Here is a 22,343-nt window from a genome sequence, read left to right on the forward strand (position 1 = left end):
CTATCCCTCATCTTGCGGTGACCTCCCGTGCCATGAGGGAGGCGGTAGCCATGCCGCTCCGGTGGGCGGCCCAGAGCTGGACCCCTATGTTCCTGCCTATGGAATGACTCTGCCAGGGATGTCTGTGATCTTTCCACAGCCAGACTGAGCGGGCTGGACAAATTTCGTGCCCCCCACTTCTCATTAACCTGCATCAGCATCTTAGGCCTAGGGGGGAGATTTGGCTCTCTAGTGGACCAGAGGCCTGGTAGATGGCCTGATGAAGAGGCGCTGATTCTGGGACTTGCAGGACAGAGCCGGACCTGTCCTCACTCGAGTAAGCCCACGGAGCGATGGAGCCAGTAAGCTGGAAACATCAGCTGGGAGTGTGCATAGCCCATGGAAACAACGCAGGGTAGTTGGACCCTGGTGTTGCCCTGTAGGGTTGCTACTTGGTGTAACCCCATTGTGATGCCACCCATCACAAGTGCGAGGTGTGCGTGCTTAAGGGCAACATAATTTAATGGGGACCTGCAGGCTATGAGGGGGGCCCTGGAATCCACCTTCAGAGGACACCTATTGGAGCTGATGGGGTGGGAGATCACGCCGCCTCGTAAGTGAAGGCTACAACAGCAGCCTATAACTGGGTCCATGAGCTCTGTCGATCTGTACTAGAGTGCCTGGGGCCGTGACATGAACCAAGCGAGTGGCCCTCCGCCAGCGCCCTACAGCAAGAGAGCAGATTGTGGTGGCCATCGCCGTGGTGTCTGTTTGACGCCCGCTCCATTTGCTAACGGGCCCCCCACTGACAGCGTTTTGCCCACCACATTGGTGTGGTGGTTTGGAGCATCCCCCCCACCAGGAACGTCCAAGCTATCTTTTCTTCCCCTGTTTTCTTGTCAGGATTAAATAGGGGCCAGCTGGTGCAGACTCGCACGCTTGCGAATTGTGTAGCGTATTCGTGACCTGAAGTGGACAGTCGACTCACAAGCTAAGGATAGGAGATGCTGTGACGTCGCATTAATGCTCTGGAGGACCAACATATCAAGCTGCAAACTAAACAGGAGGACCTAGAAAATTGGAGCTGCCGTAATAACATCTGCATCTGGGGAGTGCCTATGGGGGCGAAGGGCACGGACATTAGGACTAGGGGTGGAGGGAATTTGCGTAGTTGCCCTACACAAAATTCCGTGAAACAGCAAGAAATCTCCACGAGCATGCCGAATTTCACGTGCTCGTCGAGATTTTTTGTTGCGTCCGTTGTAATCTATGCAGGGTCTCAGGGGGCAGATGAGCATTGTGTCAAAATGAATTCTGCCCTGCCTATTTATCCAAGAAGATGCCACCATTTTATGCAATTCCTCTACTTAGCTGGAGTACTTTCTACTGTCTAATCAGTAAGTGCTACCTCGTTGGGTAAATGTATAGCGCTTCTCCTACATAACAGATGCCAAAAGGGCCAGTGACCCTGCGTGTCTGTAACTTTGCCACCACGCCAAAAGGCGCCAGGTCCCTTGAGTGAGCTGTCCATCATAGTGGGTAAAGGGTGGTAAGAAGTTGCATACCGCTAGTGGCTGTGGGGGAGGGGGAGGGGCTTCTATGCGAGTTCACATGCCTCTTGTTTATAAAGGGTCAGAGACCAATCAGAGCAGCAGATGAGGAGAAAGAACCTTCTGGTCACAGGAACTACACGGGGACTGCGCTCGAGAAATTCATGGATGCAAAGACCTCCATCAAGCATCACATCACAGATAATTTACGACAGTAGCTATGGGGAGAAAGTACACCAGCACAGCCTCGACCGAGCTCACGAGGTTTTTGGGCTGAATAATACGTTACAGAATTTTAGCTTCTACTTGGGCACCTGCTTTATCTGTAAGTGCTTCCTGTAAAGATTTGATTTTTGTGACAGGAGTGGGAGATACGGGGCCAAACGGACGGGGCTTCTATGCAAGTTCACATGCCTCTTGTTTATAAAAGGTCAGAGACCGATCAGAGCAGGAGATGAGGAGAAAGGAACTACAAGGGGACTGCGCTCGAGAAAGTCATGGATGGAAAGACCTCCATCAAGCATCACAGCTAATTTACGACGGTAGATATGGGAAGAAAGCACAGCTGCCCAGCCTCGACCAAGCTCACGAGGTTTTTGGCCTCATTAATGCGTTACAGAATTTGAGCTTCTATTCGAGCTCCAGCTTTATTTATATCTGTAAGTGCTTCCTGGTGGACTTTAATTAATACCTCATGCCCCCGAATTCCGTTCTGCCGCTGATCGCGGAAGTTTTGACATTTCCGCGTTCCTCGTGGGTCGCGGAAATGCCGAAATTTTGCAAGTTCCTTAAGCGGAACGGAATTTGAAGCCCACCCTTAATTAGGACCTTTACGGCAGAGCTCCTGCAGGGGGTCTGGGAGACGACGATACATGCCCTCCTGCCCTAGATATATCCACTGAGTTTCCCCGAGGAAAGGCGAGTCGACAGCAGACCAGTTATTTTGACCAGGGTTCACTTTTTCACTGAAAAGGTGGCGATCATGCAGGCAGCTAGGGGCAAGACAGAGCTTACTTACCAAGGCCACACAATACAACTTTACCAAGATCTCTCCCAGGTCACCCTCCGGAAATTCCGTGACTTCAAGCCTGTCATGGATAAGCTATGCGCGCAGGGCATCCACCACCAGTGAAGCCACCCCTTTGCTCTCCTGTTCCAGTTGGAGGAAAGGCGCTGCTCATTGCATTTACTGACAGAAGTCAGGGCAATACTGGGACTGCCAAAGGACCCCTCAACCAGAGACGGGCCAACCCAGCCTGGTTCCACAGGACGTGATCACAAACCCAAGTGGGCCACAGTCCCCCAACATCTCACCAATAAGCAGGGCGCAGAACTATCCTCCCAGGACATCAAGAAGGACATAATTAACCACCTCTGTGCACTCAGCAGAGGGACTTCTCCTGACCACTCAACTGTTGGCTCTGTCTGATTACATGGTGGTGTACAGGCAGACTCAAACTTTTAATTCTTTGTTGCATCCTCCTCACATTGATCTATTGTTGGTGAAGGTGGACCCCGGGAGACGCTGGGAGGCCTGAGGATCGTGTCTTGTTGTTTTTTCTGAGTTTATGATGGCTGCCTCCCACAGACTTACTCTTCCACAGGGTGACCCCTCGAGCGGGATTGGAGTACTCTAGTGCCCATCTCCGGATAAAAAAGATGTCCTAGTTTGACCTAGTTGGTCTCTTGTTGCTATCTCTTATATTTAGTTTTCTCCTACAGGAAGGACACTTAGTAATGCAGGTCAATTGCGGAGGGACACCTGTTGCTCTTTGCAATGGGGGAGAAGGGGCAAAGGCAATTGCAGGGACGAGGTCGGGTGATGTGAGATGCGGGGATGGACTCTGTTTTTCCTGAACAACATGACTACGCCAGTATCGCCGCAAGCCCAGCCAAGCACCTCCAACGGTAAGCCCATTGACTACTCACTCACCTTAGGTGACCTCAAGCTGCTCTCTTTAAACGTCCAGGTCTGAACTCGCCGAACAAACGGAAACAAATCTGGCGATATGTGTCGCAGCATTACCCAGATGTTTTAATGCTCCAAAAGCTCACCTGTTGAAGGCATTCCTCCACCACATGACGCAGCCAAAATACCTCAGGTGGCACATTGGCTATATTCCACCTCCAAAACCTTAGGAGTAGGTATCCTTTGTAAGGCTAACTTTTACACCTCTGTAGTCAGAGAGACGCGAGACGGGGAGGGGCACTACCTATCTCTTCAACTACTCCAGGGCCAACGGGCCCTAACGCTGCTCAACATATACACCCCCATCACATCCTAAGACGCATTCCTTAGATGCATTTTGCAGGAACAACTGGGGGGGTAGAGGGAGACGTCATAGTCTGTGGCGATTTTAACTTGGTCTGGGACCCCTCTCTAGATAGACGCTCTATGACATACCAGACCACGGGCACTAAGTCAGCGAATCTTGAAAGAGCTATCGAAGACTGTGGGATGATTGAAGCGTGGTGATATAGGCACCCCGGCGAGAGGGATTACTCCTTCTACTCACATGTTCACGCCTCCTATTCCCACATAGATTATGCTTTTGTCACACCTTCCACTCTGCGCCGCCTTCACATAGTAGAGCTCTCAGATATCTCTATATCCGACCACGCCCATTGAGCACTCACTTAAGATGCCAGTAACCGCAATGAACACACCGCATGCTGGCGCCTTCCCCGCATCTGCTGCGCAACCCTGTAGACGTTGAAGAGATACGCAAGGGCATTTTAGAATGCTTTCACTTTAATACTATGCCTGAAACCTCTCTTCAAACACTATGGGGTGGCGTGCAACTGGTAGAAACCAAACTTACTATGGAGATTAAGCAGCTGGAGCCCCTGGATAAGGTGGTACCACACAAAGAACCAGGAGGCAGCTAGCCCAATTACGTGACCAACTGTGCACCCAATGCACGGGCAGGGCTGAGCATGCCCTTCTATGACAAAACGTAACTTACGACATCACCAACCCAAATTGCATATCACTAAGCTGCAACTGGGCAATGCGGTTTGGGTGACAGCGGAGAAAGATACATTGGAGGCTTTCCAAAACTAATATCAGCAGCTATATTCCCATGAGGACCCCTCCCCTACGCAGCTTTGCAATTACCTTTCTGAATGCGACTGGGAACCTTTATCCACACAACACGCATCCCTCCTGGACAACCCCATCACAGCAGACAAACTGGGCGATGCAGTCCAAGCACTTCCTTTTGGCAAGGCACCTGGGCCTGATGGGCTTCTGATGCTCTTTTACGGCTTATTTCTTCCCTAGCTTCAGGAAGACCACCTACATTTATTCAACTCCTTTTTGCAAGACACCAGACCCACCCCCACAATGGCAATGGCAGAAATCTCACTCATACTCAAAGTGGAGAAAGATCCTGCACAATTCTCCTCATACCACGCTATAGCCCTCCTTAATACAGATTCCAAACTTTTCACTAAAATCCTTGCAACATGACTTGACTTGTTTCATTCCTCCAGGCCTCATCAACCCCGATCAAGTGGGGTTTATACGCCAGCAACAAGGGGCCAATAACGTACAGCGCAACGCCCATCTAATAAAGAAAGCATGCAGACTTGACATACTTGCCTGTCTTCTCTCGCTAGATGCAGAGAAGGCATTTGACAGGGTGGTTTGGACATATCTGAGAGCGGTATTACATAAGATAGTCCTGGGGTAGGCCTTCATTTCCAAAATCATTACATCTTACGTAGCCCCGACTGCTTATGTCTAGGTGAACGGTAGGCACTGGCACATGGCAGGGATGCCCACTCTCACTCTTGCTTGCTCTTTGCATTGGCAGTAGAGCCACTGGCGATTCACGTGAGGGCTTCGAGAGGAATCAAGGGCATCTTCTTTAGGGGGCAGGAGCATCAGATTATTCTATTTGCGGACAATCTCCTCCATACCCTTACCGAACCAACCGTCTCGCTCCCCAACTTTATAGAAAGCCTGCAGACCTTTGCAGCTGTCTCTGGCTTCAAGATCAATATGACCAAGTCGTCCTTCCTCAATCTTACCCTTCTGACCCCAGAGGTAACGGCACTATAGGGCTTCACCCTCTTCCAGTGGTCCTCAGACTCCATCAAGTACTTGGGCTTTCACATTACCCCTACTCTTTCTACCTGGTTCAGAGCTAACTGGTCCTCCCTTCGTCGCTCGATCCTGGCGGATCTGCAGAGGTGGAAACCCCTCTATATCTCCAGGCTGGGGTGCATCAACGCTATCAAAATGAACATACTCCCACAGGTTCTATACTTTTTCCAGACATTGCCTCCGTCAATCCCAAAGGATAACATTCAACTTATACAAAGGGTTCTATGTACTTTTATATGGAATGGGAAGCCACCCCGCATAGCCCACTCTCTATCGATGCGGCCGTGTGACGGGGGCTGGAATGGCCAACCCTGTTTGAATATTACTGGGTGGCGGACTTGAGGTACATTTTTGAGTGGGTGGTGCATGAAAGTGAGAAGCACTGGTTCCTCATGGAGAAGGCAGTGGTGTGCCGACCCCTGTGGGACCTTGCCTGGCCACCCAAGTGAGCTCGTTCACCCAGGATGCAACCCCAACCAGGATGGTACTAAACATCTGGAAGGCATTGTGTTTAAAGGGGGGCTCACCTCATTTCCATCCACCAATACTCCCATAACGTGTAACCCGGCCTTCACCCCATGCCTGCCAACGTTTGCATTCCGCCAATGGGCGGAGGGAGACTGCCGGACTCTCAGAGACCTGTTTGTGGGAGACACCATGAAGTCCTTCGAAGACTGAAAGGCTAAATTTGCTCTCCCAACCACTGCTGGGCACCAATACTTCCAGTTGCGAAATTGGGTAACGCATCCTGAGATATACTAGCAGCAAAAAACGCCCCCTTGCCCCTTTCGAGAAGCCAGTACGTGCCTTTGATGGCACCAAAGGGTTGATCTCCAGAACTTATCAGGTGCTCCAGCATTCAGTCCCATCCCCCCCATAATTACCAGGCCACCTGGCACAACCCTACCCCTTGGGACATAACCACTAAGCAATGGGAAACACTATGGCACAAGATCCCTAAAACCTATTGCAGTCTCACAGCGTGTAAGACTGCGTATAAATTGATGTTCCAATGGTATCATACACCCACCCGTTTAGCAGCCATCAACCGCACGGCCCCTAATGTATGCTGGCACTGCGGAGTGCATGCAAAGTGATTACAACCTTTTTGAAGGAGGTTTTGGCCACATCAAGAGCATTTTGGGCTTCCCATACCTGCACCACTCAATCTTCTTAAGCATATGCCCCACCGGCATCGCAGCTATGACGCACGCTGATTGGAAGTTGCTGATTCACCTGCTGTTGGCCGCGTGGCAGCTCATAGCCTGTGCTTGGAAGTAAACGTCACCCCCCTAAGTGGCACAGTGGTTCACTAAGACGTGGCACCTCCTGACGATGGAACGGCTGTCGCACAGCCAAGCTAACACTCATAAGAAGTTCCAGCATGTATGGCAGCCACTAATACACTATCTTATATGCATAGAGTTCACATGCTTTAACCCCCCAAAATGTAAGGCACTTCAGCTTTTCGGTCCTGAGTGACCTGCAGCCTTCCTTAATTGGCCTGAGAGCTCCTGCATGCCGCTAGAACCTAGACACTGCCTCTCCTGCACACTGCGCGAATTTGCACCCCGCCGACATCTTACACCGAAAACGGTTTCTGACCTGTAGTAAGTTTGTTCTTGAGCCTTATCTTGACTCTAGATGCCCGCACATACCAGGCAGCCCAGTCATCATTAGTTTAGCACCAATAACACTCCCATGGCTGGGTCTCAGGTTGAGACACAGCTTCTGGGGCCTGCTGCCTAGACTATACCAGTTGTTACCGTTATATGCACAAGGGGAACAATGCTCCCGTCTTTCACTTTACAACTGTCAGGGCGAAGGAGCCTTAGATGTACCATGTGTACGGATCTACCCGTACTAATGCAGTATTTAACACAACAAAGCAGCCCGCCTGATGTCGTTGTAGGCAACTTGCTGTGTATCACATTAGATACTGTTTTATTTGTTCTATTTGCCATGGATATGCAGCAATCAGGGTTGTAGGTGACACAATGTATTCCACACCAATTGTATGAATGATAACAATACAACTTTAAAAATAAAAAAAATAGTGGAGGATAGTTTTGGATCAAAGGACTGAAATGCAATATTTGTTGCCTTACAAATAGAAGTAAGATAATTATCTGTTCAATCTTCATAATATCAGTTCTAATTACTATAGTAGTGCTAATAGGGTTCTATTTAACACCAGAAAAAGACGATAGGTCTACTAATGCAACTACCACGTTTGCACCACAACAGATGAGGAGCAATTAAAAGTATCATTTGTAAGATGAAAAAGGGATGATGACACTCCTAATGTTTATTCTAGGCTAGTGAACGAATACACACAAGCTATGGACACAAAAGATTGGTATGTAGGCACCCACCTAACTTCCTCATCAGCAGACAAAGTCACATTGAAGCAGGGTCTACTTTTAGTGCCTCAGCTATTGTTCTCCGCACCTGAGGCATGGGAGTCTTGAATGTCCCTATTAGTCAATAGATTAGGGTGTGCTAAGTGGTCCATACTGCCTGAAGCATTTACTGAAACGGTAGGCCTTATATCATTCTAAAAAGATTACAGCTATCTGTCCTGTGAAGACCACAAACCTCAGGTCACTGCTTTTCTGGTAAACAAGTCACCAGGCCCCTACTCTCCACCATTGTCCTCTGGGTGCACATCTTTCTGAACATCCTGAAGATGCAGCAATAACAGGATGCATCTGTCATCTAGAAGAACAACATGGAGAACGAAAAAGGTGGGGGCTACCTGTAACTTTCAACAGCTTCTCACTTGATGTTTTGCTTGCCTTTGGGACTACGACAGCAACTTGCCTGAGAGTGACCATAACCTTTCTATGCGCTATGTAACATGTAAGTAGATTCCGCCTTAAAGCTTCAAAGAGGTGACGCAAAGTGTTTTTGATAACATTTTCAAACCTTTTTATGTTTTGCAGTCAAGCACTTGCCGAAGTTAGATCTTGCAGGCAACGATTTCTCATTAAAAGAGTATAAAAGGGCTACTCATAGACCCATTTGTTGTCCACCTCATGTAGCTTATTTTTTCCACGACAATGGTGCGCCCGGTTAACCGATTTATTTAGTTTTATATTGAGGTTGTAATGTTTCATTGTACTTTGATATTCATTTTCTCTCTATCGCTCTTTTTTCTTCAGATTGCTGTGATTTTAAACATACTAGATTGCACGTTTTTGCTCATGAGCTGCGATGTGTCTTTGACGCTTGTTACTTGCTAGATTGCATGGTGTTATTTTTGATTAATGAGATGTTTTTAACATTCATTCTCTAAATTGTTTGAATAAATAGTGTCACTCCTGACTCAATTCCTGCAGTTTGAGACGTGTGTCTTGTTATATCAGATTGGAACAAAAGGGGGTGGTGATGGACGGAGCATCTGAACCAATCAAACACTCACACCCATTCAACAGATCTGGGTTTAATCCATCACCATTCTTTAGCCCACTCTGCCACCCGGGCTGGACTGTTCCCATGAGGCACAGGGTCAGACTGATTTGCATATGGCCATGTCTGAACTGGGGTGGCAGAGTGGGCTAAAGAACGGTGATGGATTAAACCCAGATCTGTTGACTGCGTGTGAGTGTTTGATTGGTTCAGATGCTCCGTCCATCACCACCCCCTTTTGTACCACTTTCTCGCCACAAGTTGGTAGGGTATGCTCAGACGTTGAGTCCCTTGCTCACTTTGCCACTGGATTCAAGCAAGCCTGGCTGAAGACGGCTGGTATGCCAGAAACCGGTCCTAGGAAGGTTGATTCCGGTCCAGGGAAGGCATGGCTTGGCAGTTCCGGCTGGACTGTTCCCATGAGGCACAGGGTCAGACTGATTTGCATACGGCCATGTCTGAACTGGGGTGGCAGAGTGGGCTAAAGAAGGTGATGGATTAAACTGATATCTGTTGACTGGGTGTGAGTGTTTGATTGTTTCAGATGCTCCGTCCATCACCACCCCCTTTTGTACCACTTTGTTATATCAGATAGCATACTTCCGTGCTAAATTATGTTGTAAAAATCACACTCCAACAACATACCATCATATTCCATTATCATATGCAGTTTCATATAGTATATTGCTTTCAGTTGTATATAGGCAAACACATTTTGAATATTCTTTTTCTAATTATGATCTAAAACTTTCCAGATTATCACTAACAGAAATCATGAATTTACACCCACAATCCAAAGAAATTGACAGCGCTTGGTGTTACAATAGACCATATATGCCTATAAATAGTGTCAGAATATTCTAACTTGTTAATGAGACCCTTAGAGAAAGTTTTTATAATGACATGAGATGGAAGAAACGTTAACATTACATGTAGTAAGGATAGAGAACATGATGTTTTGTAAAATGTTTGGAAGAAGTAAGAAGATGATTTAAAACAGAAAATGGTTTGCCCGAAGCTGAAATTAGATAGATGACAGAAAGGGAAAATTTGAGTTTACACGAGAAGAACACACAAGAGAACCAGACATGTGGGAATTAGTAGCTGTGAACATACATTTGAATGAATGGGAGGCACATGAAAAACTTTACAAGGGGAAGAAAACTCAAATCCAGGATTCTATTTAGTTAATGGGCATAACACTTACTTCCATTTACCTACTTATTGGGACGGTATTTGCTACTGAGACATATTGTTTTCAAAGATGTAACATGTATATAGTGTAAATGCATCAACAATGGTGCAGACACACTCATAGCAAGGAAAATGTAAACCAGTTAGTAGGAGACATTTTTGAAGCAATCGTGCCACCTGTAGGAGTCATACTCAATGACGAGAAGATTAGAAAATTGCCAACAGTTGTCGACAAGCTGACAACTAGTACTTCTGGAGCTATATTAGTTATAAACATTGAGCTTGTAGCAATTAGATCTCTGATTTTGCAAAATCATCTAGCATTAGACTTTTTACTCACAGAGAAAGGTGGAGTCTGCCAAATGCTGAAAACTCAGCATTGGTGTTAATACATACCTGATAAAAGTTAGAACATTCAAGAATTTGCAAAGAACATTTCAGACCTGAAATCTGAATTAGAAGAGCTAGAACATTTCAGACCTGAAATCTGAATCAGAAGAGTTAGAAACACCAAGGGCCTGATTTAGGTTTCGGCGGATGGGTTACTCTGTCACAACTGTTACAGATATCCTGTCCACTGACATACAAATCCCATAATATTCCATGGGATTATTATTTATGCTGATGGGATATCCATCACCATTATGATGGAGTGACCCGTCCGCCGAAATATAAATCAGGAACCTAGTATTTTGGAAAGGGAATACACACAATTGGAAATTGGTTTGCAACTGCAGGAAGAGGAATCCTGAAAGCAATTGTAATGCCAATACTGATTATAGGGCTTTGTTTACTTTTCCTGTTTGTATTATTCAATGGCGATTGAGACTGCATTAGCTGATGAAAGAGTAGAGAAATTAGCTTTTTGAAATTCAACGGTTTTAAGAGAAAGAGACAAGACCGATGATGAGAGTGCCCTCTGAACAGAAGTTACATGTGAAAGGTGATGGTTAAGATAACCATCCAATGGGGTATTTGATAAAGAATTTTATTAAAATGCTAAATTAATATTGTTAAGAGACTTGTGCAATGACAACATGTAATTTAGTATGAACCAAAACTACACTAAAATGTGTAAATTGCAGCACCTAAGCATTTATATTAGTACTAGGCCTCAAAATGTTAGAGCAGGCTTCAATATTTCAGCAGCAAAGTAAAATGTGCTGAGACAGGCTCAAAATGCTTGACTTTACCATGGCATATTTTTTATTTTTTGACAGCCTCACACCAAATGGTATCAAAGAATGTGCTTGATTAATAAATGTGCTTTTTAAAGGTTTTGCTATAAACACTCTATTACTGAATAGAATTACTTCATATTATTTCACACACTAAATACAATGCATGAATAGAAAATGTTCATAGGTTTACCTATTTCCTTTACGATATATCATGAAGAAATGTGATACTGAATAATATTCATTTTGAAATGATGTTTCTGTTCCACATAAGTCTATTGTGTAGCCTAACATTAATTGTATTTCATTAAAAGTATAGAATGTGCTCATACACACAGGAAAAGCGGTCTAAGAATCAAAAGGCCTCATACGTAGAATTTTTTTAATGATGTTTCATATTTCAAGATAATTCTTTGTAAGCTTATTGTGAAGGAACATGTAAAAGGATGGGATGAGACTGTTCTCAAGAAGAATTAAAAGCCAATTGGGTGAACATAAGAAGATACAGAAAAAACTGCATCATTTTCATTCAACTGTTTATATTAGTGTGTGTTCCTAGAGCAGGTTGACAAACCCACTTCCATGCTTCTTCCTTACAGAACACTTCCTTTCCAGACCCCACAACTGAAATGCGTAATGCTCTTACCCTACCACTTGTCTGCACTAGAACTGAATGCTAATGGCTGTGTGCTGAAGGCTGAATGCTGTTAGCTATTCCTACCTGACCTTATTGCTGGGTGCTATTGCTAGTGAATGATTATTTTTACTTTTATGAACCTCTCTTTATGGGAAGTTCAGCTAATACTGATTGATCGAATTGTGAAGTAACATGTAAAAGGATGGGATGAGACTGTTCTCAAGAAGAATCAAAAGCCAATTGGATGAACATAAGAAGGAGATACAGAATAAACTGCAACATTTTCATTCAACTGTTTATATTAGTGTGTGTTCCTAGAGCAGGTTGACAAACCCACTACCATGCTTCTTCCTAACAGAACACTTCCTTTCCAGACCCCACAACTGAAATGCGTAATGCTCTTACCCTACCACTTGTCTGCACTAGAACTGAATGCTAACGGCTGTATGCTGAAGGCTGAATGCTGTTAGCTATTCCTACCTGACCTCATTGCTGGGTGCTATTGCTAGTGAATGATTATTTTTACTTCTATTAACCTCTCTTTATGGGAAGTTCAGCTAATACTGATTGATCGATTTTGAGCTTCATGCTCTCTCTATCTCTTGGCTTTTGAACTTGAACACTTTATGGGTTCCTGCTAACACACATTTGACCCCTTTCTTTATGGAACACGCTATATTGCTTATTCGAGGACTTGTTCTAACCAATATTTTTACTATCAATTCTGTAATCTGATTGATGTATGTTGAGCTAATTGAATAAATAAAAGAGATAATACTAAAATTTCAGTATGAAAATTAAACCCTTAAACTAATTAAAAACTCTCCTTATTGACTGAACTTGGATATACTATTGTGATATCATGTACGATAATAAAGGCCTTTCTCAGAGAAGTGAGAAGAAACTTACATGGAGAGAAGATGGCGAGTGAGGATCAACCCTGTTTTGATGTGAGCTATAGATGATAAACCCTTTTATTTAAATTGATTCCCACTCCAGCGACCGTAAGGATATAAACACAGTGATTGTGAATGGTAGATACGCGAAAGATGACAGAATTTGTTCAAGTATTACAAGATCTCACAAGCGTGTGGAGGTACTCTGCCTATTGCCCCAACATTACATAATCATTTGGTAGCAGAATAGAAATGCAACAGCCTCTCAGTTTTCTGAGGAAAGGACTGCTCATGTACTAGGCCTTTTTTCAAAGATCTGTGACAGTCAATGAGTCAGGGGCAGAGTCCATGGTTGGTTTAACTATTTACCGCTTGTGTCTGCCCTATAGCTTTGGGTACTTTTGCACAGATAAAAGTTATCCAAAACCTGCTTTGTATATTTGACTCTCTACAATTAGGTCAAAGGTCAGTTAAGGTTTACTCTAGTAGGTAGAATTGGTGTGGGTTCAAGTGATGTATGACAGAGTAATCATACACAGTAAAAGTCATTTTCAAGATAGAGACTTTATTTAAAATCAGGAAAAGTAGGGAAATTAAAGAAAATGACAGGAAAATGACCTAAGAGGCAGATTCACTGAAAACCATAGTGCAGTGCAGTGCAGCTATGTTGCGCTAGGGGGAGAGAGCAGAACCACATTTACTAAATTCGGCCTGCTGCTGCTCTCTTCGCATGCACTGGTGCACAAACAGGCTTGCCTAGATGCACACACATACACAGTCTTTCTAGAGGCACACACATACACAAAGGTGAGTGTGTGCTGTTTAGTATAGGTTTTGAATTGGAAGGGTATTCTTTCAGCACAAAATCCCATCCATAGACCATTTATTAACATTTAACACATTAGATGTGTGCTGCACATTGCAACACAAATGCAATATTTTAAATGTTTGGAGAAATGTAAATATGTCTCCTACTTAACTCCTTTTTATGTAGGAGGTCTGACAATCTTTGTAGATCTGGGTTTGCATCAATAACCATGGGTGATAGCATGGGAACGCCCGACTACCACTCATGGAATGCCCCATTGACTTAAAGCAGGGAAAAGTAGAGCAAATAGCTCTTTGCTCTACAGTAAGAGCAACTTTCCAACACAAAAATATTTTGTCCTGGAAAGTAAATACGTTTTCAGCACTTTTCAACACTTTGAGTCATTTTGTGAAGGTTTGCAGCAGAGCAAATCTTTGATAAACCTATCCTCAAGACTTTTAAGATCAGATGGACAAAGGCATTTTCCAATCGCAAACACTGTGTTTCACAAAAGCGCTGGATTTGCATCAAAAAATGTTTCTATGTAAAAAAAAAACATTTCTTATGTAAAGAATCTATTTTCTTATGTTAAAAAACTAATTTACATTTTGTAAAAGCTTTTTAAACTGGTTAAATGGGTTTTGCTACCCATACTGATTCGAAATTTGAAAGGGATGTAAAAGGGGCATTCATTCAAAATTGCGATTTGATAGGCAATGTATCAAGAGGCTGTGACTACAAATCATTGACCAGTTACCATCATCTCAAAGGAAGTGGTAACTGATTTGCAAAGGAAGGGATCTTTTTCCCCTTTGGGAATGTTGTTGGCAGCCTTGGGGAAAGTAGATGTTAGTGCAGGGGACCACGATCTGCTTCTCTGATGTTTTCCTAAGCGCAAAACGTCTCTTATTTTTTAAAGTTACGCCGATTCCTTTTAGGAATATGGGCTGCTTTAAAAAATGTTTTCCTTTTTGGGATGCAAACCCTGGATGGTGGACTGCAGTCCCTTGCCGGCCACCATCTCGGTGTTTGCACTCAATCACAGGGGGGTTGTTAATGGTGGCCTGTCTAATTAATATTCCCAAGTCATCTGCAACCCCATACAAACAATGACTTTGTGAACTAACCTAATAGTACCAAGGTAGTTTCGCAAAATTTGAAACTTGTTGCATAAGGTCAGTAAGCATGGGCGTAAAATCCGCTCCGCTCGCGGATTTTTCGGATTTTCGGCAAATCCGCAATCCGCGAACGCTCGCGAATTTGTCGAAAATCCGTGAATCCGCTCGCGGCGGATTTTTTGCTTGGTTGCGGCGCGCGGCGTGGTGCACGGCGTTCACTTTCCGTCATTTTAGCGTTTGCCGAGTTGTTTTTCTTTGCGAGTGACGCGCCATTTTAGATCTTGCTGCGTGTTCCCGCGGGAGTTTGTCGCCCGCGAATACGTACTCGCGGCTTGCCACCTTGCACAGCACACCTCGCGAGAGTTCGCAATTGCGAACATGTAGTTGCGGCGGAAAGGAACAATCTCGCACTTGCGAAATAGAGATTTTGCAATTTCGCACAAGAAAATCACCAGCAAACAGGATAAACCTTCAGAAAATTATGATTTTTATCAGAATCACTCCTCAGGTTGACATTTGCATGGCCTTTTTTTTTGCAAGGAGTCCATTTTGGGGGGGGGGGGAGGAAGGAAGTGCCCCACAGTCTCCAACTTCCTGTTCCTGTCCAGCAGGCTCCTCCCAGTGCTTTGTCCATCTCCTGGTCACTTTCATTTGGATCTGGAGCTGGAAGGATTACTTTTTGTGGGTGCTGCTGGATATTTGGATTTGAGGCCTTTTTGACTGTCTTTGGATCACTTTTGGATTAGAAATCAACTTTCACAAGTAAGTTTGTTTGGGGCATTACAGTTGCTGCAAGTACAATTTTGGAACTTTTTCAGAAAATTAAATAAATTATATTGTGGGTAGCCACAGTATCCAGTAGGACCAGGGTTGGTTATGGGTGCATGATACAACTGTTTTGTTGAATTTAAACACCATTGAGGCCATGGATGGGCTGGGATTGTGCAGATTTTATTGTTTTTTGTCGTTTTTTTGGGCCTGCTGGTGTGGCCCTTTGCCCAGGGGTGGTGAGTGTTGCATGGGCCTAGTCTTTCTGTGGGGTGTCTTCTTGAATTTAAACATAATTGAGGCCATGGATGGGCTGGGATTGTGCTTATTTTATTGTTTTTTGTCGTTTTTGGGGGGCTGCTGGTGTGGCCTTTTGCTTGCCCAGGGGTGGTGGTGGTGCATGGACTGAGTGTGCCTGTGGTGTTGTCTCACTCTCTTTGATGTAAACATCATGGATGGCATTGGATTGTGGTGATTTCTGGCTGTTTTTCTGTTTTTTGGGGGTGTACTGTTGATGTGGTCTGGCCATGTGGGTGGTGGTGGTGGCCATCTTGAGTGCTGGCTGGTACAGGCAACATGTGCTTGGGGTGTAAGGGGGCCATTTTGAGGAGAGGCAGTGTCTGAGGCCTGCACTTATTTTGCCTACTTTTCATCCCTTATGCCCAGGGGTAGTGAGTGTTGCATGGGCCTAGTGTTTCTGTGGGGTGTCTTCTTGAATTTAAACATAATTGAGGCCATGGATGGGCTGGGATTGTGCTTATTTTATTGTTTTTTGTCGTTTTTGGGGGGCTGCTGGTGTGGCCTTTTGCTTGCCCAGGGGTGGTGGTGGTGCATGGACTGAGTGTGCCTGTGGTGTTGTCTCACTCTCTTTGATGTAAACATCATGGATGGCATTGGATTGTGGTGATTTCTGGCTGTTTTTCTGTTTTTTGGGGGTGTACTGTTGATGTGGACTGGCCATGTGGGTGGTGGTGGTGGCCATCTTGAGTGCTGGCTGGTACAGGCAACATGTGCTTGGGGTGTAAGGGGGCCATTTTGAGGAGAGGCAGTGTCTGAGGCCTGCACTTATTTTGCCTACTTTTCATCCCTTATGCCCAGGGGTAGTGAGTGTTGCATGGGCCTAGTGTTTCTGTGGGGTGTCTTCTTGAATTTAAACATAATTGAGGCCATGGATGGGCTGGGATTGTGCTTATTTTATTGTTTTTTGTCGTTTTTGGGGGGCTGCTGGTGTGGCCTTTTGCTTGCCCAGGGGTGGTGGTGGTGCATGGACTGAGTGTGCCTGTGGTGTTGTCTCACTCTCTTTGATGTAAACATCATGGATGGCATTGGATTGTGGTGATTTCTGGCTGTTTTTCTGTTTTTTGGGGGTGTACTGTTGATGTGGACTGGCCATGTGGGTGGTGGTGGTGGCCATCTTGAGTGCTGGCTGGTACAGGCAACATGTGCTTGGGGTGTAAGGGGGCCATTTTGAGGAGAGGCAGTGTCTGAGGCCTGCACTTATTTTGCCTACTTTTCATCCCTTATGCCCAGGGGTAGTGAGTGTTGCATGGGCCTAGTGTTTCTGTGGGGTGTCTTCTTGAATTTAAACATAATTGAGGCCATGGATGGGCTGGGATTGTGCTTATTTTATTGTTTTTTGTCGTTTTTGGGGGGCTGCTGGTGTGGCCTTTTGCTTGCCCAGGGGTGGTGGTGGTGCATGGACTGAGTGTGCCTGTGGTGTTGTCTCACTCTCTTTGATGTAAACATCATGGATGGCATTGGATTGTGGTGATTTCTGGCTGTTTTTCTGTTTTTTGGGGGTGTACTGTTGATGTGGACTGGCCATGTGGGTGGTGGTGGTGGCCATCTTGAGTGCTGGCTGGTACAGGCAGCAACATGTGCTTGGGGTGTAAGGGGGCCATTTTGAGGAGAGGCAGTGTCTGAGGCCTGCACTTATTTTGCCTACTTTTCATCCCTTATGCCCAGGGGTAGTGAGTGTTGCATGTGCCTAGTGTTTCTGAGGGGTGTCTTCTTGAATTTAAACACCATTGAGGCCATGGATGGGCTGGGATTGTGCAGATTTTATTGTTTTTTGTCGTTTTTTTGGGCCTGCTGGTGTGGCCCTTTGCCCAGGGGTGGTGAGTGTTGCATGGGCCTAGTCTTTCTGTGGGGTGTCTTCTTGAATTTAAACACCATTGAGGCCATGGATGGGCTGGGATTGTGCAGATTTTATTGTTTTTTGTCGTTTTTTTGGGCCTGCTGGTGTGGCCCTTTGCCCAGGGGTGGTGAGTGTTGCATGGGCCTAGTCTTTCTGTGGGGTGTCTTCTTGAATTTAAACATAATTGAGGCCATGGATGGGCTGGGATTGTGCTTATTTTATTGTTTTTTGTCGTTTTTGGGGGGCTGCTGGTGTGGCCTTTTGCTTGCCCAGGGGTGGTGGTGGTGCATGGACTGAGTGTGCCTGTGGTGTTGTCTCACTCTTTTTGATGTAAACATCATGGATGGCATTGGATTGTGGTGATTTCTGGCTGTTTTTCTGTTTTTTGGGGGTGTACTGTTGATGTGGACTGGCCATGTGGGTGGTGGTGGTGGCCATCTTGAGTGCTGGCTGGTACAGGCAGCAACATGTGCTTGGGGTGTAAGGGGGCCATTTTGAGGAGAGGCAGTGTCTGAGGCCTGCACTTATTTTGCCTACTTTTCATCCCTTATGCCCAGGGGTAGTGAGTGTTGCATACTTGCATGTCCCTAGTCTTTCTGTGGGGTGTCTTCAATGTAAACATCATGGATGGCATGGGATTGTGCTCATTTTTCTGTGTTTTGTCGATTTTTTGGGGTGTATAACTGAACTGATGTTCCTCTGTCTTCCATTGCTTTTAGGTGCACAAGAAGACTCAATAGAACCACCAGTGCCAGGAAGAAGTCCTGCAGCGGTGTGTGCAGCATAACGTCACGCGACGTCACGTCTGGACACAGAACCCTCTGCAACTCGTGCAACTGCTGCCTGCTGACCTGCTCTGAAGAAGATGGCCCCAAAAAAAGTAACCCGTAGCTCCTCTAGCAAGAAAGGTGCCAGTAAGGAGCAGAAGAAGCAAGTTACCAAGGACACTGGTGTGCCGCCCGCCCCTTTTTTTGTGAGTAAAAAAAAAAGTATGCCTGCAGCAGCTGCAGCGGGATCTGCTGGGGACCAAGCTGGCAGCAGCACCCCCGCTCCATTGGGCTCAGTGCCACCACCACCACCACGCCAACTTAAGTCCAAGCCCTTGAGTGCTGCAGAGGCAGCCAGTATACTTCTTCAATCACCATCGACCAGTGATGTTGGCTCATCGCAAGAAAGCAGCAGCAATGTCCCTCAATCAACACAGGTTGTTGTAGCTCATCTGACGAGTGTTGAACAACCACAGCGGCAACAACAATCACATGTGCAAGTACAAGCCCAAGTACATGTGGAAGGAGAGGCAGCGCAAGGAGATGCGCATGCAGAGGTGCATGGAGGGTCACAACAAGTGCCCACAATAGTTGTTCCTCCCGAAGTAGGGGCACATCAGGAAATCGACAATCAAGGCGAGGTATCATTTGAGGAAGCCACTCCTCCTGATGATCCTTCATTGTCTTCCACAACCCTAGCAAGGAAGAGATCAAGGGTGGTGTCTACATCCTCTTCAAGCACACCTCCTTCTGATGATACGGATCAAACTTGGGAACCAGCACCACAGCCGTCTGAGAGTGAGGCACACCATGATCCAACAAAGGTACTTAAGCGTAAAAGGAAGCTCGTCCAAAGTCTCAGACTTATGGAGTGTGATGAGGCTCAACAAGAAGTGGCGGATACTGCTGCTGATGAAGACTCTGCCAACGACGACCCAGTCATCATAAAGGTCACTGCAGCCCCAGCGGGCATGCAGCAAACAGACATTTTGACCCTAGCCCGAAGAGCTGCTGAGCGTGATGATGATGATGATGTTGTCGATGAGGAGGCAGTGGAAACACCACAATCATTGGAGTTAAGTAGTACACCAACTCGTCCCGCTTCCATATTTCTTTCTGGCAAGAAGAGACCTCCGTCAACCTCGACCTTAATTAGTGGCGGTGAAAGTGCAAAACGTACAAAAGTTGGGCAATCCAGATCCTCCACTTCATCTGGCATTAGCTTCATGACCACCACCACCAGTATCGCCGCCTCCTCCATGTCCCACAGACACTTCAAGTCCCCCGTTTGGGACTTCTTTACTGTTTGTCCAAAAAATCCAAAGTTTGCCATTTGTACCATTTGTAAGCAAGCAGTTAGTCGTGGTAAGCCAGGTACCAACTATGGTACCGGAGGCCAGAGAGGTCATCTTAGGAGACAGCACACTGTCAAATGGTTTGCGCACCTAGATGCGATCAAGAAAGGCCAAATTCAAGGAAACGTTGATGTTTCATCTGATGATGACGAGCAGGAAGAAGACGTGTCAAACACTTCCCTTACACCCAGTACCCCTGTCAGCAGCACACCCAATGTGAGGCACACTAAGAGTGTTGGAGCGAGTGAGACACCAACGCACAAAAGTTCACCAGCGAGCAAAATTGGGTCAACGAAGTCATTATCAGCCCGTAAATGCTTGGTCCAGGGCAACATTAGAACAATGCTTACTTCAGACGTGCCATATGAACGCAACCACCCACTGACGCGTCTGTATAACACTAAGCTGGCTAAAATGCTAGCTGTGGACCTTCTACCTTTTTCTTTTGTAGAAGCGGTAGGTTTTCTTGAATTAGTTGCAACGCTCTGCCCTAAATGGAAGGTTCCGAGCCGGTTCTATTTTGCCAGAGTTGCGGTTCCAGCACTACATGAAGATGTGCTGCAGGCGATTGGGGCAGCTTTGCAGAAGAGTGCTGTTCACACAATACATCTGACAACAGACATGTGGACCAGTGGCCCAGGCGATGATTACATGTGCATCACTGCACACTGGGTCTCTTTTTCAGGTGTTATAGCAAAGCTAAACGCAGGTGTTGACCCGGACCAAGTTTTCAAAGCTGCTCGGAAACATGCAACACTAGCCATGTTTGCCTTGGAGAAAAGTCACACAGCAGAAAACCTTTTGGAAGAGTTTGACAAAAAGGTGTTGTCAATGCTATCCCCCCTAAAACGCAAGATTGGTTATGTTTCCACGGATAATGGCGCCAATGTAGTTAAGGCCATGTCACAGGGTCACCATGTTAGAGTGCCGTGTTTGGCGCACTGTATCAACCTGGTAGTTCAAAAATTCTTGAGTGATAAAGAGAGTCCAGCGTTCGAGGTAATGGCCACCTGCCGCAAAATGTGCAACCATTTCAGCCATTCTTTTAAGGCCCGGAAGCATCTGCGGAGACTGCTACTTCAACGTGGAATGCCAGTGAAAGCACTCATCCAGGAGGTGGCAACACGTTGGAACTCAACCTTCTACATGCTTGAGCGTCTGCATGAGCAGTATACGGTACTCGATCACTATTTCTTGACAGAGGCTACATCTCAGAAGGAGGACCTGCGGATGAGTAAGGCGCAATGGGCCATAGTTAAAAGCCTGACAGACATGCTTCGTCCTTTTGAGTTCTTCACGCGTGCAGTCAGCCAGGAGGACTGTAATTTGGGAAAAGCTATCCCATTGTTGTGCATACTGGAGCACCAACTGATGGCGGTTTCTTCTGAGTTTGAAAAAGATGAAAAAAAAAAAAACCATTTCATTTTGTCTGAGAAATTATTACATCGCCTACGTGGTGATGAACGTCTTAAAAACATCAACTCAGATCAGCATTACATTTGTGCTACTATTCTGGATCCACGCTACAAAAAGGCGCTGGCAGACAACGCATTCTTTCCTTTCGCTGATGCAGATGTTCAAAAGTACAAACATTGGTTAGCCTGGTCAGCCAAGAGGTTTGAAAAAGAACGGCAGGTTATTGAAGGAGAAGCCAGTACATCAGCATCAGCATCAGCAGGCCATCCGCAGTCACAAGAATCCACTTCTGCACCTGTGGCTGGGGCACAAGTGACCTCTCAGCCGTTAAAGACACCGGCAACTGGATCATCTGCACCACACACAATGACAACACTAACAGTGGCTGGGGAGGAGGATTGGCTAAGTTTGATGGGGTATGGTTCTCTAAAAAATGTCACAGGCACAGCAAAAAGTAAGCAAAGTGGAGGAACAGTTGATGACCTTGAGTCGATGGTGCAGGACTATCTGAATGACTCAACAGTGGTCTTTCTTAATGAGGAGCCATTGCAGTATTGGCATGGCAAAAAACAATTGTGGCCACAGCTCTACAACCTGGCTATAAACTATTTGTCTTGCCCACTCGCAAGTGTGTCTTCTGAACGTGTTTTCAGTGCTGCTGGTGGCATTGTAACTGCCAAACGGAGCCGCCTATCGCCCAAAAATGTGGAGCGGCTGACAATGATCAAGATGAATCAGCACCTCATACCACCAGATTACAAAGTGCGAGAAAGCACGCCACATGAAGACGATGAGGACAGCAACGTAGATGAGGGGATTTTTTCTCTGTTCGGTGCCACTGACCTCATCCAGCCTGAATTCGCAGAGTATGATGACGAAATCTTGTTCTTATTCCCTGACACCGAGCCCTGAAAATGAGACAATCAATCAAGAACTTTCTTTTTCGTCCTTATTCACTTTTATTCCTGTGTGCTTTGTGTCTCTCTTTCTTTGTTTTGCACAGTTAATTTAATTCAAA

This window comes from Lissotriton helveticus, chromosome 4_1 (genome assembly GCF_964261635.1).
Source record: "Lissotriton helveticus chromosome 4_1, aLisHel1.1, whole genome shotgun sequence".
Classification (NCBI taxonomy): Eukaryota; Metazoa; Chordata; class Amphibia; order Caudata; family Salamandridae; genus Lissotriton; species Lissotriton helveticus.